Genomic DNA, 15,765 nt, shown 5'->3' on the forward strand with positions numbered 1-15,765 from the left:
ACATGTTGCAGATGTCAGTCAGTCCAGCTGCAACAGCTGAGTCCAACATCACCCACACTGAGTCACAGTTGCCTGCTTTCTCCTGGCTATGAGTCTCCTCTGAATCCCAGGGCAGAGCCCATGATCTGCTCCCCCCTTTACATCTCTTTATGCCTTTTCAGCTTGAAGAGTCTCCATAGCTGAGCGATTTGTCCCATTAGTCATGGTTGTATGAAATTAACCGTGAATGTTCTCCAGTGTCTCTGGCAACCTTTCTGCCAGGGGGCAATGATAACTATAAGCCACCCTCTTGTGATGTTAACTTTTGGAAACAGAGCCTCCCCCATCCACTAAAATGCAGTGGGGTGGGTGTCTGAAAAGAAAGAAAATGTCCTAAGTATTACCTTACATATAGAAAGAGGACACACTGAGTAACCCTGACTGTATAATAAAGCTAGCAATTTATTCTCAATGACTGAAAGGCATTCTGTGGTTTAAAACTCCCAGGTCTCTGGCATATATGAAAATCACACTGTAGCACAGAGGAAAAAAAAAAAAAAAAGCACTGGACTTAGAAATGGAACTTTCTCTATCCTCGAGGAAGCTGCATCCTAACAGAGGAGACGGATAGATAAGACAGATTATCTTGTGTTACTACATAAAACTATGGAGGGCCTCCCCAGTGGCTCAGATAGTAAAACATCTGCCTGTAATGCAGGAGACTTGGATTCAATCCCTGGGTCAGGAAGATCCCCTGCAGAAGGGAATGGCTACCCACTCCACTATTCTTGCCTAGAGAATGCCATGGACAGAGGAACCTGGAGCGCTACTGTCCATGGGGTCACAAAGATTCAGACATGACTGAGCAACTAACATTTTCACTGCATAAAATAATATGTAGGAGCTACGATAAACATAGTCATAGGTTTCTTGGGAGATATAACAGTGCATACCCTATCCTGAAGGTTCAGGGAAGGCTTCTTGGAGGAGGCAATACATTAATATTACCTAAACCCTCTAGACCAAAGTTTTCTCATTTTAGTGGCATTTAGAATACTATACCTACATTGATGTTAAAAACTTCAACATGTAGATACAAGTTGCCTCAACATTCCTGGCTCAGGAAATAATAGCTACTGATCTCTCATACTGATATTGAAGCTAATGAATGTTCTTTTTTTTAAATTTAATTTTGTATTCGAGTATAGTTGATTTACAATGTGATGTTAGCTTCGGATATACATCAAAGTTATTCAGTTCAGTTATACATATACACATATCCATCCTTTTTCAGATACTTTTCCCATATAGGTTATTATAGACTATTGAGTAGAATTCCCTGTGCTATAAAGTAGGTCTGTGGCTAATGAATGTTCTTAAAGCAAGAAATACTTTTAACCCAAAAGTCCCACCAAGAATTGACTCATGTCATTTCCTACTGTTTTTATTATTTTAAGACATCCCAGATTCTGAAGATAGACTGATAATTATTCTGAGCAGCTTTTGGTTTTCAATAACTTCTGGCAAATAAATTCTCCCAGGTCAAAGAACAAGCTGTGTTTCTACCTGCATTTTCCTTTCTTTCTCCCTCCACCCTTACTACCATATCTGGCGCTCTTTATGTCCTGGAAGAAATATTTGCATGTTCAGAACTTGTACTGGGTGATAGCTGCCCAATAGCTCCAGAAGAAGCAATAGGTAGCTAAGCCAATCGGGTGGCTAGGAGCTGGAACAGACTGGGGCAAAATTTTCACACTGAACCAACTGCTCAACAAGTATTCACTCTAGACAGGCATTGTGAAGGATGGGGCAAGAAATAGTTCTTCCCTCAAGGAGTTTGTGAGATATCTGAAAGAGAAGACTAATGCAATTGGAAAATGAAAGGATAATACAATGCAATATATAATGAAGTACAAAAAACCATTAAATATATGATATTTGTTTTTCTCTTTGTGATTTACTTCTTTCTGTACGATAGTCTCTAGGTCCATTCACATCTCTGCAAGTGACCCAATTTTGTTCCTTATAATGGCTGAGTAATATTCCATTGTGTATATGTATCACACCTTCTTTATCCACTCATCTGTTGACGAATATGAACATTTAGGTTGCTTCCACGCCATGGCTATTGTAAACAGTGCTGCAATGAATATTAACTCATATCTGTGGAATCTAGAAGAATGGCACAGATGCACTGATCTGCATGGCAGGAATAGAGATGCAGACGTAGAAAACATGTTGATATGGAAGGGTGGGAGGAACTGAGAGATCAGGATTGACATAAATACACTACCATGTGTAAAACAGACAGCTAGTGGGAAGCTGCTGCACAGCATAGGGAGCTCAGCTCGGTGCTCTGTGATGACCTAGAGGGGTGGGATGGGAGGGTGGGAGGGAAGTCCAAGAGGGTGGGGATATGTGTATACATACACAGAGCTGATTCATTTCACTGTACAGCAAAAACTGACACAAAACTGTAAAACAACTATACTTCTATTAAAAAAAATGAAATAAACACACTGTGATAGGTTAAAGGAAAACAAATTATTGTGGCGGACCCCAGGCAGCAGGAAGGATTAGGTTCTGAGGATGCAGGCTCTGAGCGGTAGTGAGGAGCAGGTCCTGCAGGTGAGGGGAGAGCCGAAGCAAGGACAGAGATGCAGAAGCATGGCCTGCCCACAGGCAGCACACAGACCTCCCGGACTAGAGGGCAGGGCTATACTAGGTATGAGAACCACCCTGCAAGGCTTACTTCCGATCCAGGCAAAAGTGAGGTGGGTGGTTATCTCATCCCTTGTCTAACTCTGTACAAAATTCTTACCCAGAGATCTTTAGACCTTACGTAGAGATCTAAAACTACTGTCAGGCCCCTTAGTTTTTAGTCACTCTGTGTGATGAGATGCAAGGCACCCCATTTACTTTACATCCAAGATCTCATCACGTGGTCAGGAGTACTGATGACTTCAGAATCTCCATATTGCTCTTTCTGTCTCACATCTGGCAGTGCGGCTGTACTAAGGCTACTTGGTAGGTTTCTCTGTCTTCATTGAAGAAGAATGACTATCAACCAGTTTCTGGTTGTAATACGAAGGTCTTGCAATAGGACACAAAGTTATCTGAGTTGGATATTATACGAAAAAGTCTTCCCTGGTAACTCAGCTGGTAAAGAATTCACCTGCGATGCAGGAGACCTTGGTTTGATCCCTGGGTTGGGAAGATCCCACAGAGAAGGGATAGGCCACCCACTCTAGTGTTCTTGTCTGGAGAATCGCAATGGACAGAGGAGCCTGGTGGGCTACAGTCCACGGGGCCACAAAGAGTCGGACATGTCTGAGCAACGAAGCAGAGCACGTTATATGAGAAAAGAAAAGATAGAGTCCTGAAGACTCCAAACTGCAGAATAATCCTTTTCTCTCCCCTCCTTACCTCTGACCCCATCAATGATCAAATCCGATCAGTTCCACCTCCTCGTCATCTCATGCACCCACCTGTAGCTTCCACTCCAAAGTCACTCAATTCAAGTCTTCATCTTTCTTAACTACTATACAGTATTATACAGTACTGGCTAGGTATACAGTCTATAGTAGCATTGTAACAGTACCCTTAATCCAGACATTCTTCCGCATCTGCAAGTTCAACAAACACAATTTTACCTATTTCCCTAAACACACAGTCAAACCACTCAATTGCTTGCGTTGATGGTTTACGCTCTACCCCTATCCCTACATACACACACGCGCGTGCACACACACACGTGAACCAGTACTTGGTCCTTTCTATCTATTCTTACTATTAAATAGAAGGAGAGAATTCAGAGGCTATTTTTCTACTGCTGGTTTAGCATTTTACTTGTGCTTTTTAGAATACCAACTTCTTCATATGAAGAGTCTCTCTATATGTAAATCAGTGGTATTCTAGGATTCCTTTAGTGTTCTCAGATCACAGACATTTTAGCCTATGATTTATTCCTATGAAAGGAGTCTAAAAATTATGCCTAAAATTATGGTAAAGTCCAAAGTCTTTGATCGTATGTGGGACTTAACAATAATTTGAGTATTCCTATCCTGACTCCATAAATCCAGCAATGAAGATCTCAATTTTCTATTTGAATTGAAACAAAGGGAATCCATCACCTGGCCTGGAAGAGTTGCCAGCAGTTGGTGGCTCCATGGATCTGTGGATAATTTCATCCAAACAGGCATCTTTTCTGATCTGCTGCATGGAAGTCGAATCATTCTGTCTCTGGAGAGATGTAAGATGTTGACCATCAAATTCATCCTGAAATAAGTCATCAATCCAACTGGGCTAAAGTGGGATTGCAGCAAAACCCCTCAGATACTAATGGTCCTAGAGGGAGACATGACTGAGCGAGTCCCACTCTCTGTGATCCCATGAACTGTAGCCTTCCAGGCTCCTCTGTCCATGGAATTCTCCAGGCAAGAATACTGGAGTGGGTTGCCGTTCCCTTCTCCAGGGGATCTTCTTGACCCAGGGATCAAACCTGGGTCTCTTGCATTGCGTAGATTCTTTACCATCTGAGCCACCAGGAAAGCCCAGAGAGGGGCTTTCCCCTATAGAAAACGGTTTCCATTTTCTATAAAGTCATGAAGCTATCACAGTGAAATAATAGATGAAGTGTACATGAATTTAGTAGGGCAAAGTCTAATTAGCAGATTTGTGATAAAGGGTTTAATATTGTGACATATAGCCTGCATAGTCTTCAGTTTCCTCATATATTGAAAACAAGCAAAACAAGCATAATTATACTGAAATCTAGCAGTTAGGGCCTAAATAAAAAAAATTGCTTCAATTATTTTTAATAGAGGGAGTTTAATGTAGGAACTGGTTATACAGGTACTGGAGACTATAAACCAAAGATCAGACAATGGGGAAATCCAGGGATGAACAAGAGCAGAAAGGTCTACCTACCCATTGCTGGAGGGACCAAGGGAGGAGAGAATGTTTATTAGAGCCTAGGGGTGGATCCACCAAGTGGAAGCTAGAACTCTCATCTGTCAGACCCATGGGAGCTGGTGCCATACAGAAGACGCAGCCCAAGGCAGGGAAACATGCGAGAAATATGACTTCTTTATCCACCCTACCCTAGACTTCCTCCAGTGCCTCTCAGTGCTCAAACCCAGCGAGGAACTTGTGGACAGAAGAGGCTAGGAATTGTAACTATGGGATACAGGCCCCCTCAGTGCAGAGCAGGGCAGAGGAAGGGCAATGCAGGCTTCAAGACTCCATATAATTACTGTGAGGGTTAAATGAGGCATCATATAAAAGCATCCATCATAAGGTCTCATACACAGGGAGTTTTCAATAAAAGTTTGTTTGTTCAATAACATACCACTGTGCACACAGAGGACCTGATGACTCACAATGTTACCAAATCTATAGGTACAAAGTAACGCCACTTGTTATTTTTATTTTTCAGAAATAGTTACCAAAAAAAAATTCAGCAAAAATGCATTACCACCTTCCAAAGGAGAAGCTGCAGATGGTATTTGTTCCTTTCACAGAAGCATCTCAGTGAAATTAACTTGTCTATTAAATTCTTAGGCATTCAGCTCTTTTTTCTAATGTGATCACCTCATGGAGAAACCAACAAGTCAATTAAATCAGAACAAATGACAAGCTGATCGCTAAGGTTGTTTCTGGCTCTGCCATCCTGATTGCTCAATTGCATGAGTTGATAAAATGATGAAAGGATTCGAGGTACATTCTGCCCTTAGTCAGTTCTGAGTATCACCTGAATCATTAACAAGAATATGCTTTTTTTCTTCAAATTTCAAATACACATGGAGCAAAGTGCAAAGCATTTAATTCTCTCAATTCTAAAAGAGGATTTTTCCAAGATAACTGACTTGAGGAACACATTTTTTCCATACCATAAGGGGACATTAAAGAGACCTATAGCTTGTTTTAGATTTTTGTTTGTTTGTGATCTACATATATATGTGTTCTGGATATAATCCAGGGTGGATTTCTTACGTATAAACTGATTCGGTAATACGTGGTGAATAATGATGTCCTCTGCTCTACAGAGTAATAATAATAGGTCTTATTATTATGTGATACTTATAATTAGTGTCTGGCATTGTTCTAAATACTTTACATATATAAACTCACTTATTTTCCTAACAACTTTATGAGGTAGGCACTATTCACCATTTTACAGATTTGAAACCCAGAGAGGTTAAGCAGCATGTTTACGGTCACTGAGCTTGTCAGCGGGAGAAGCAGGGGTTCAACCTTGGCAGCCTGGTTCCAGAACCCATGCTCTTAAACACGGTGCTATGCTGAGGGAAAAAAAGAAAGACTTTCTAAGAAGAAAAATGACAAATCAGACTCCTCTCACTTGTATGTGGATGTCTCTCCTGACTAGCTCCCACCTACTCTCCAGCCTTCACGAGTCCACCAATCCCTCTCACCCGACTCCAGCCACAGATGGCTTCCATTCACCCTCATGCTCACCCAAGCTCCCTACCACAGGGCCCTTGCATGTGCTCTTCCCTCCGCCTGGTATGCACTCTTGTCCCCTTTCCCTGGTGATGCTCTTCCATCTCTCAGATCTCCAAACAAGCTTTCCCTGGCTATTAAGCTTGGATTATAGGCTTTCCTGGTTCAAAACACTTCCCTTACTTAGCTTTCATCAGAGTTACCATCTGACATCTCTACCTGATTTGTATCCGCTTAGCTTCCTTGGATATCCTCAGTGTCTGGAACAATGCATGTTCAATAAAAACTTATTGACTGACCTACTGGTTGATTTATATTTGTCTGATCCCTGGACTGTGTGCTTCATGAAGGAGGGAACCATGTGTGTTTATACTTCTGCTGTATCCTCAACACTTAGTTAACTGCCTGACACAAAACTGATACCTACTGAGCAAAATACATAAACCAGAGCACAGTTTTTTAAAACTTTTTTTTAATTTTACATTAAAATATAGCCAATTAACAATGTTGTGATAGTTTTAGGTGGACAGCAAAGGGACTCAGCCATACATATACCTGTATCCATTCTCCCCCTAATTCCCCTCCCATCCAGGCTGCCACATAACATTGAGCAGAGTTCCCTGTGCTATACAACAGACCTGGTTGATTATCCATTTTAAATAGAGCAGTGTGTACATGTCCATCCCCAACTCCCTAACTGTCCTTTCCCCCATTCTTCCCAGAGCACTATTTTATTATCTCTACAGCAATTATAGAAATTTCCTGTGATCCTTTTTAAAAAGTAAGTCTCTGATCCTACTAATTTCCAAAGAAAAACTTCAATATGCCCGGAAGATAGGGCTTTCAGCACTCTTGTCCACGGGGCCCTCAGATCTCATGGAGTAGACAGGAGCTGGATTTCAGAGGCAGCCTGCAGGGCTCACCTGTCTCCTCCAAGGGTGGCCTGCCTCCCTGAACAGGAGCTTGGGGACCACATCAATGCAGGTTGGCTTGCATCCTCCGACTTGCAGTCCCCTGACCCCTCAGCCCTCCTATGTCCACCTTAGATCATCCACACGTTGCCAACGACTGTAATTCTAGAAAGAGGAAAAGCAATGACCAAAAAGGCAATCATTTCCTCAGACAACTTTGGACAACTGACTTTTCTTCAAGTAGAAGGAAGGGTAAAGAAGCTCCCTCCTTCTTTGATGGCCTCTGGGACTTATCACTTTTGCCACAGCTTCTCCTGAAAGTTATCACCACCTGCTGTCACTGGGCTCAACCTTTCCTCTGCAACTGAAAGAAATCAAAGCTGTCTCTCCACCTCAATTTGCAGGAGAGCAACCTGTCTTCCCCACAGCATCAGGAGGCAGAACTTGCTCACTCAGGGTTTGAAACCATCCCTGACCTTTGACCCAAAGGAAGCGCAGGGCTTGGAACTCTGGCATTCCAACTCAGAAAGGTTGCTGACCTCTGGCTTGGAAAGCATGCAGTCACCTCAACTCATTCCCAGAGTCAGTGATTAGGCAGATTCTTGTCATCCTCCTCTCTTCTTTGAGCAAAGCCTGTCATCAAAATAACTAGACAGATATAGGGACTGTGAGCAAAAACTAGAATGCAATCTTTTTTAACAGGGGGGAGCTTTAAATAAGCCATACACAAAAGGGCAGATACTGTAGGATTCCACTTACATGATGTATCTAGAGAGGTCAAATTCTTAGAGACAGGAAGTAGAATGGTGGTTGCTGGAGATTAAGGAAAGGGGAGCTGTTGTTAATGGGTAAAGGGCTTCAGTTTGTGATGATGAAAAAATTCTGGAGGTGAAGGGTGGTGAAGGTTACGCAATAGTGTGAATGTACTGATATTCAACGTCACAGAAAAGTGCATGTAAAAATGGCTAAAATGGAAAATTTTACTACAACTTTTTTAAAAAGCAGAGGCTTTACAGATCTTGACCTTGGTATCTTTTCAATCTTTTCCTACACTTGCTGGCCAGCAGTTCCAAAAGTTAAAACAAGCAAACAAATAAACAAATTTCCAAGCCTTTCCTCTTAAGTAATCGCCCTTGTCATATTTCTACTGCCCCTCAATATGGGAGCTTTGATATGATGCTTTTCTTGTCAGACTACGCTGTCAATCCAAAGAACCCCAGAACTCCGCAGTTTCAAATAACAAAAAAGCATTTCTTGTTCTCTGTACGTGTCCACAGTGAGTCTATAAGAAGATTTCTTTTCAATTCCATCCTGTCCTTGAGCGCAGAAGTTACAAGATCGTACAACATCAAAAGGCATGTCGTTACATGCTTTATTTGGGGAGATAAAAAATCTGGTCATGTTCTCAGAGGAGCAAAACCTTTAAAAAGGGAATAAGCTGATCTTTGAGATTACTTATTCTAGGCTATCTGGCCTCAGAAGACCCTGATAAGTTGCAACAGATTTTAAAGGAGACTCCATAAATCCACATGCCCAGCCTTCACCCACTGACAGTGTGCGTTCAAGTGCAGAGCCCCTGGAGAGACCTCCTGACTGTTTTATAACGGCCAGATAAACATCCCCATCAGAGAACAGCCACCCCATCCAGGCCCTCGAAAGGACAAGGCAAGCTCAGACAGTACGAAAGCCCAAGCCATTCACTCCATATGAAAATGACAGGGCTTCCCAGAAGCTGGGCTTCACACTCAGTGTGCAGGATGGGAGCCTAGCAGAAGATTGGACCTGGAGACTCCTTTACATACACACATTCGAGCACAGATTAACAAAACCTTCAAATGCCATCCTGCTGTCCTTCCTGTTTACTCTGTAGCAATACAGTCAATATCAGAAAAGCTCAGGCACCATCACCTCTGGTATATTCATCCAGTACACCCACATGCTAGTAGGCAGAGAAATGCCGGCTGGCCCTGCCTTGCCTTATATGCTAATGATAGCTTTGGGAAGATTTTCAAGTATCTCCGGCAGATTGAGCAGAATGTTATAACAGTCACGAGCTAAAACAGAAAAGGAATGGTATAAAGTACAAAATCCAGTTTTCAGTGTTGACAAAATAGCAGCACCAGTGATATGACTCAGCACAGGAGCATATTCAGCCACTCTTTCCATTTTTATTGCCGTCGCCTCCTTCTTGTGATTAATCCAACTGCATAAAGAAACATCTCAATCCCCAGTTATAAAGTTAGCTATTGCTTGAAACTCACATATGCGGTGGCAAATTTCTTCTAGAAAGACTAAAAGTTTTAAAGATATTATATTGTAAAGTAATTAGCCTCCAATTACATAAATTTATTAAAAAATAATAAAGATATCAATCACCAAAACATTCCACATGATTACAATGACTTGGATTCAGATTTTAGGAAGGGATAAACCAAGAGACTGCAAAACAAGCAAAAGTGAATGTCTTTTTTCCCTGGAAGTCTATGAACTAGGGGCAGTAGTTTGGTGATAAAACCTGGGATTTTAAAGTCACAGATACAGATTAAACATTTGCTCTGTAGTTAGGGAGTCTGAGATCAACATGCACACGCTGCTATATTTAAAATGGATAACCAATAAGGTCCTACTGTATAGCACAGGGAACTCTGCTCAGTGTTATGTGGCAGTCTGGATGGGAGGGGAGAATAGCCACATGTAAACACAAGGCTGAGTCCGTTTGCTGTCCATCCAAAACTATCATAACATTGTTAATTGGCTATGCTGCTGCTACTGCTAAGTCGCTTCAGTCATGTCCGACTCTGTGCGACCCCACAGACTGGACTATGCAGCCCACCAGGCTCCCCCATCCCTGGGATTCTCCAGGCAAGAACACTGGAGCTGGTTGCCATTTCCTTCTCCAATACATGAAAGTGAAAAGCGAAAGTGAAGTCGCTCAGTCGTGTCCAACTCTTAGCGACCCCATGGACTGCAGTGCACCAGGCTCCTCCGTCCATGAGATTTTCCAGGCAGGAGTACTGGAGTGGGGTGCCATTCCTTTCTCCATTAATTGGCTATATTCCAGTACAATACTCCAGTACAAAATGAAAACTTAGAAAAATAAACCATTCCCCAATCATCTACTAGCCACAAGACAATGACCATACCACAAAACCATAGTAAGTCTCAATTTCTTCACCTGTAAAATGAGGAAAACAACATCTACTGCCTGTGGAGGTTGTGAGGCTGAAATGAGACAATCTATATAAATCTCTTAGCAGAATGCGTGGTATATACACAGCAGTGATAGTATTTGATAGAACCATATGAGGGAAGAGAACTCCTTGACTAAATTCAAATCATATCTGCAAAACTGCCTGGGAGTCCAATTGCAGAAAGACCTTGTGAATTTGACTGACATTCTCTTGTCCAAACTCCCAGTGGCATAATTCTCCAGCTGCACAGTTGAACTCACTGGAGATCAGGGGTGACAGACCTAAGCAACTTGGCTTTGGTGTCTATCCTGATGGGCACTGAAAGCATGAGGTCTGTTTGTGGTGATTATTCTGTTGTTGAACTCCAGGGAGGACTGGTGGACACCCTGCTAATAAAGTCATACCTCTGGCCTGATTATCTCTTGGTATTTAAGAGGAGACAGTAACACATGTTGATGCCAAGGGAATGAGGACAAGCATGAAACTTGGAAGAGACCAGGAGTTTTCTGAGGCCTCCCCTATAGACTCAGAGCTGTTGGTGCTGCTGTTTTGTCAACAGAATTTCTGCTCTCATTTAGATATTTACTTCCTATGTCTTTTCCTCCTTTGGACTAATGGTGCCACTATAATATGTCCTTTCATCTGGCCCAGTAGACTAAGGAGTCCTCCTAAGTTTCTCATCAGGAAGTAACTCTACACCTTTAGGACTTATAAGCCTTGTCTGCAAATAAGAACTACCTGGAGGGTTTTTAAAAGTCCAGATCCACAGGTCACACCCAGAACAACTGAATCTGATTCTCCCACACATCCAGGTATGTTAAAGCTCCCCAGATAATGGATTCCCAGGTGGCACTAGTGGTAAAAGAACCTGCCTGCCAATGCAGGAGACAGAAAAGATGCGGGTTCGATCCCCTGGGGCGGGAAGACCCCCCTGGAGGAGGGCATGGCAACTCACTCCAGTATTCTTGCCTGGGAAATCTGCATGCACAGAGGAGCCTGGAGGGCTACAGTCCATAGGGTCATACGAGTGGGACATGACTGGAGTGACTTTAACACTCAGATAATGGCAATGTAGAGCCAACGCTGAGAGCTGCTGTTGTACTAAATAATGTAGATACCCCTGAGACTAACAATACACTGAGAAAACAAGTAAGCTGAAATGGTGGTCTGTGATCAGTTAATCCTGAAGACTTACCTGATAAATTGACCAGACAGATGTTGCCGGCAATTAAGTTGATGTGTTCATGGATGTGCATGTGAGAGTGCATGGCACACACACACACACACACACGCACACACACACGCACGCGCGCACACACACACACTCACACCCTTCTGCCTGCCCCAGTGTGCTATGATTTCCAGCTGAGACAGGTCTTTCTGCCCCTTTCTTCTCTCAGGAAGTTTGCTGTTTACACCCATCTCACTCCCTCTATGTAATGCTTCAGGAGATTAGCTCCTCAAGAAAAGAGACAGTAAACTTTGAGATACACTTCCATTCCCTCCACCTCCCTCCAAAAAAAAAGGGATTTTCTACTTAGGGAGGGGATTTTCTACTTAGCAGCAGACCAAGGGCAGTGTGGCCAGGGACTCAGTGTTCCCAAAGTCACACCAGAGCAGAGAGGAGATCAGAAAGAAAGAGAACCCTTCCATATTTACCATGTGACGCCTTCAGATAAGCAACATCAGACAGCTTACCAAATGAGAGAAGAAGAGAGATGGCAATCTAAACTTGTGTGTTGAGGACTCCAGCATGATGGCATTCCTTGTATTCTGGTTCTGTTTTGCAGTTCTCAGGTTGCACATGGATACTCCAAGCCATGGGTTCCCTACATTTCTCCTTCTAAGCCACAGTCACGCGGATTCCCCCAGTTTTCTCCCTCTGCTCTAGCTCAGAAGCTAAGACTCTGGGTTTGCCTCCCAGCTCCCTTCCAACCAGTTTGTTTGCATATTTTTGTCTGGCTGAAAAATATCCTTGTGTTTTCACTGGCCTAGTTCTCGGCAACAGTGTCTCTTGTGGCTGGAGGAGAGACTCATGAGGCAGAGAGAGAGCCCTTGAACATGGACCATTTGAGTCTCTATCCTCACGGATCACTGAGAGCTTTGGGTTGGGGTGCCTGGGAGGGGGCCAGGCAAGTGCAGTGACCAGGACAGACTTCAGCAAGGAATGGCCTGGGACCCTGGGTTGGCTGGCTGATTCAGCTCAGATTCGCATAAGTGAAAAACAGATACTCATAGAAGGCAGGGTCGCAATCTGAATATACGTGTAAGGACAGCCTGCCGTGCCAGGGAGTGGGGGCTGGTGAATTGTCCGCCAAGGATCCCACAAAAGATGTGAGGATTTTCCAGGTTGATAGCCAAAGCCCTGAGGGCTTGCAGGCCAAAACAGATGACCATCCCAGTCCAACCCAGTCAACAGCAGGGCTCTGCCCTTTCCTGCACCCCCCGCCCCCGCCCCCGCCCCCATGTCTGCGGTCTCTTCCGCTTCTCTTACACTTCCTTTTATTCTCGGTGCTTTTTCAAGGTTTGGGTTCATTAGGCTGGCTGGAGGAAACAGACCAAATATGTTTTATTTTCAAGATTTAGAGATTATCCTCTAGCTATAAAGTTCCTTTAATAAGTAAACACTGGTCTAATGTTACAGTCTTTAGACCTATTTCTTACTTTTCTTATTTTGTTAAATTTATTTTAATTGGAGGATGATTGCTTTACAATGCTGTGTTTGTTTCTGCCATACAAGAATGTGAATCAGCGATGCCTTTTCAGTTGTTCCAGTCATGTCCGACTCTCTGCGACCCTATGGACGGTAGCCCACCAGGCTCTTCTGCCCATGGGATTCTCCAGCAAGAACACTGGAGTGGGTTGCCATGCTCTCCTCCAGGGGGATCTTCCCCATCCAGGGATTGAACCCCAGTCTCCTGCGGCTCCTGCATTGAGCCACTGAGCCAACGGGGAAGCCTGAGTTCTATCACAGTTACTCTATTTTGACTTTCAAAGGCATCCCCTTTCTCAATGTTAAAGTAGATGTCACTGTTAATGATTTTACTGCTTTCCTAGATATGGGAAAATGTAAGCATTTGCGTTCATAAAATCTAAGTATACCTGGGCTTGCGCAGCGGTATAGAATGCGCTGGCCAATGCAGGGGATGCAAGAGGAGCGCCTTCAATCCCTGAGTCAGGAGCACGCCCTGGAGGAGGAAATGGCAGCCCACTCCAGTATTCTTGCCTGGGGAATCCCCAAGCACAGAGGAGCCTGGCTGGCTACAGTTCACTGGGTCACAAACAGTCTGACACGACTGAGTGAGCATGCACTCAAGCATACACATCCCCTCGGTCTTGAACTTCCCTCCCACCCACTCATGCCATCACTCTAGGTTGTCACAGAATATCGGGTTGAACTCCCTGTGGTATACAGCACCTTCATACGGTAACGTACACGTTTCACTGCTACTCGCTCAGTTCGCCCACTTCCTTATAAGAGTTGCTCCTCTAGTCTCATTTCTTGTCCATTTCTGCCTTCTGTCGGCTCTCAGGCACTGTAAGTAGCAGCTTGTTTTAATAATGGTGGGACTACATTTCCTTACTCTATTGGGGGCTAGGTGCTCCTTTTCCTTTAATCAATTCCCTCTCCTTTGATCAATTCAGTTTCCTCAATTGTAAAAAGGGATAAAAAAAGTGTCACCTTAGTGGACTACTATGAGGATAGACAATTTATGTAAAACACTTGAATGGGGTCAAACAATGTTAATTGTTATTATATATAATATGTTGTTGGCTTGGCAACAGAAAAAGGGTTAAAAAATGGAGGGGGTGAAGACAAGGGAGACCGCAGCAAAACTTCAAATTTCTCCTTTATAAATACAGTCATCCCTTAGTCTCTGAGGGGATAGGATGTTCAAGCCCCTTATATGAAATGGCATCATCTTTTCATATAACCTATGCACATTCTCTTATATTCTTTAAATTATCTCTAGATTACTTATAATACCTAATGCAATGTAAATACTATGCAAATATCTGCAACTATTGATACAATGTAAATGCTATATAAATAGTTGCCAGCGTGTGGCAAATTCAAGTTAGGCTTTTTGGAACTTTCTAGAAGTTTCAAAAAAAAAAAATTTTCTATCCGTGGTTGGTTGAATCTGCAGATGAGAACCACATCCAGCTGTCTAATCCATAATTTTGCTGGATGAGAAGTTCAAATTCCAAGACATGTATTTTGGATGACTTCCCCATAAGGGTATTAATCACATAGTTATTTGTCCACATTTTAGTAGTTTTCAATTTCCTGCATTTAAGCTGGAGGGTCATGCCTTGTAATTTAGACCCCTGAGCTTAGTGACTCATTTGGAGGTGCTCAACACTGCACCAGCATTGAAGTAGGTTTCTCCACCTCTTGAATGCTGTGCATGTCTACTGACCTACCAACATCGGAAGGGTCAACTGACACTCTAGGTGGATGTCTAACTCTACTTATTAAAGAAACCTTGTATTAGTCCTAGAACCTTCTGAAATGTGCTCCTTTAATCCTTTTCCATCTGCATGATTTACGGTCTGTCCATAGCCGCCCCTACACTTTCCTGTCCCTTCTCTTGGGCTAAGGCTTCATTTTCAGAAGATTTTTTTCCATCTACTCTGATGACCAGCTGCCCTCTGCCAGCTGGCCCTGGAGGGCTGTTATGTGAACACCTGGCTGTTTTGATCTGCACACATTTTTTCTAGGGCTTGTAATAAAGCACTTCAAAAAATAGTGGTCAGATGTTCCTTCTCATTTTCTCTTCTCAATGGCTAAGCCAATTGCCCCTTTTTTTTGTGTCCCTTGGGAAAATCAAACCCACAAAGAACCATCCTCAACCTCAAAGAAGACTAGACTACTGATCACACTGGAGGTATCCAACATTCTGGATTTTTCCCCCATCTTAATTTAAGTGAACTTATTCTCTGGCCTACAATCATCTATTAAGTGAATATCACATTTTCTCAGAAGCCAAATGTGCCAGCAATCCTTCATGCTATGTCCATATGGAGTTTCTCTTATATTCTAAGCATGATGCTAGGAGCAGGGAATAAACCAGGACATAGACTCTGCTCACCTAGAGCTTGGTCTCTACATAATTTTGAAAGGAGAAAAACAGAGAAGTTGTTTTCTATTTTTTAATGTCAAGGATGTGTGGCTTTAAATCTCAGTTCTACCATTTTCTATTTGACTTACGTAGCTG

General features: G+C 42.9%; 1 protein-coding gene across 2 annotated transcripts in view; it reads right to left on the minus strand.

Moving 5' to 3' along the window:
* Positions 1-15,765, minus strand: part of RASGEF1B (RasGEF domain family member 1B) — a 664,872-nt gene that overhangs the window by 302,295 nt on the left and 346,812 nt on the right. Inside the window, exon 1 of one of the 2 annotated variants that reach the window (XM_060417304.1) lies at positions 12,242-12,450. The exons of the other annotated variant lie outside the window; for it this stretch is intronic. The gene's annotated coding sequence lies outside the window, so the exon portion shown is untranslated. Of the gene's footprint in view, positions 1-12,241; positions 12,451-15,765 lie in introns of those variants that run through there. 2 annotated transcript variants of the gene reach the window in all.

This window comes from Ovis aries, chromosome 6 (genome assembly GCF_016772045.2).
Source record: "Ovis aries strain OAR_USU_Benz2616 breed Rambouillet chromosome 6, ARS-UI_Ramb_v3.0, whole genome shotgun sequence".
Lineage (NCBI taxonomy): Eukaryota > Metazoa > Chordata > Mammalia > Artiodactyla > Bovidae > Ovis > Ovis aries.